A 1,876-nucleotide genomic window follows, 5' to 3' on the forward strand; every position below is an offset into this window, starting at 1 on the left:
GGGGGGGGGGAGTGAGGAGGGCAGAAGGACCTAAAGAGCCTTCTCCATCTCCTGGCCCTAGAGGGAATCCTCAACCTAGGGGTCCTCTGGACTAGCCCAAGCTAACTGTGGGAGGCTGCAGAAACTTCCCATTGGGGAGAATTCTCTGCTCTCTGTGTTAGGGCCAGTAGGGGTTGGGCAGGGGTGGGACAGGACCACCTGTCTTTGACCAGGGTAAGGAAGGCATCCAGCAGGTAGCAACTGGGGAAGCACAGTTGTGCTTGCAGGAGGGCTGGGGAGAAAAGGGTAAGCTCTAAAAACTTGCTCCTTCCTGTAAGGAGGCCCTGGCCAGGATCCAGACTCCCTGACCCTCTGCCTCCAGTTCTCCTTCTCAACTCCCTACCTCTCACAGCTTCTATTTCAGTCACCCAGTCTACCCAGAACCATTGCAAAAGTTCTTCCAGAGGCCCCCTCTCATTGCCACATCGAGATTCATCTTTTAAATGGGATGAGTTGATGAGTCAGAGGAACAGAGGCAGGAGTTCCTCCATAAAAAACTAGAATACCTTAAAGAGAATAAAAGTTAGGTTGGTTTCTCCAGCATGAAGTAGCTGTCAGGACCTCTGGATGTGCCTATTTTTCCATCTCCAGCTTTTACACCTATTGCTATAATCTTCCAGCATGGACTTTGCCTCACAGGGACACACCCAGCTTTTTAGCAGCTGGTGGGAGTGGGCAAGGAGGAACAGAGTTATTGTGGGGCTCATCCCCTGCGCACATGGCAGGTACAACCTAGGAAGCCCAGCCCTCTTCAGTCTTGCCTGTGGGACTGAGTAGGCGGGGTGGCCTGGGGCAGGACAGAATTATTAGTACAATGGTCAGGGCTACTCCCTAACAGGAATAAAAGAGCCACATCCTCCCAGTCTCGGGTAACGCTGAACCTGGGTGGGGGAGGGGAGGGAAGCAGGAACTGAAGGTGGGGCAAGAAGAGAACACAGGCTGCCTTCAGCCTTTACTATGCCTCCCCTTAGTTCCAGAAAATTAGAGCACTTGTCATTTCCTGGAAGGACACAACTGAGAGACCAAAAGAATACTGACAGGAGCAATCTCTTAACAATCAGGTGCCATGGGCCAGGCAGGGCTCCAAACACTGTACAAACTAATTCGATGCTTATAAACAATATCCCCATGAAGTAGATACTATTATTATCCCACGTGCTCCAGATTAAAAAACGAAAGTTAAATTTTTAAGTAACTTGGCAGGCAAGGGTGAGAAACAGAAACAGGGCTGCATGAAGCCATCTTCTCTGGATTTGGATTTGAGGGGAGTGGGAATGTGATTGGTTGGAGGTGGGAAAGGGAAAAAAGGAGCGTCTCCCAGATAGGGTAACCCAAAAGGTGCAGAGCAGTGACAGGTCAAGGTAAGACTCACCCAACACTGGAAAGAACTAGGATGTAACTTCAGTGTCCCTTAAAAATTGTGGATGAAATCCCAATTTGACAGGAAGGGGGCATAAGAGTTCCAAGGCCCCAAGGGTGGAGAGATGCCTTCGTTATTGGGAGCTGTCCATGGTGTCCGAGAGGCCAGGAAAGAGGCTGCCCTCCTCTTGCCAGTGTCCACTCTTCTGACCTTCCACTGTGCTGCCTTCTCCAGCCCAGGCTCCCTGTGCCAATCAAGCCAAGAGAGGCCAGAGACGGCTGCTCAGCACAAAGTCCGAGGCTGTTCCTGCTAAGGGTGTGGCTCACTTAACTCTTCACAAGCCTGAAGGCCCAGAGGGAGATGCTCAGTCACATGAGAAAGCCCACTCTAGGTAGGAAAGGGTACCTGGCTGGGCTTAGCTGAGGGGCTCAAGTAGAGTTCTTGCTCTACTGCCCTCAAAAATGAAGTAAGAGCAAG

Source organism: Crocuta crocuta, unplaced genomic scaffold, assembly GCF_008692635.1.
Source record: "Crocuta crocuta isolate KB4526 unplaced genomic scaffold, BGI_CrCroc_1.0 scaffold549, whole genome shotgun sequence".
NCBI lineage: Eukaryota > Metazoa > Chordata > Mammalia > Carnivora > Hyaenidae > Crocuta > Crocuta crocuta.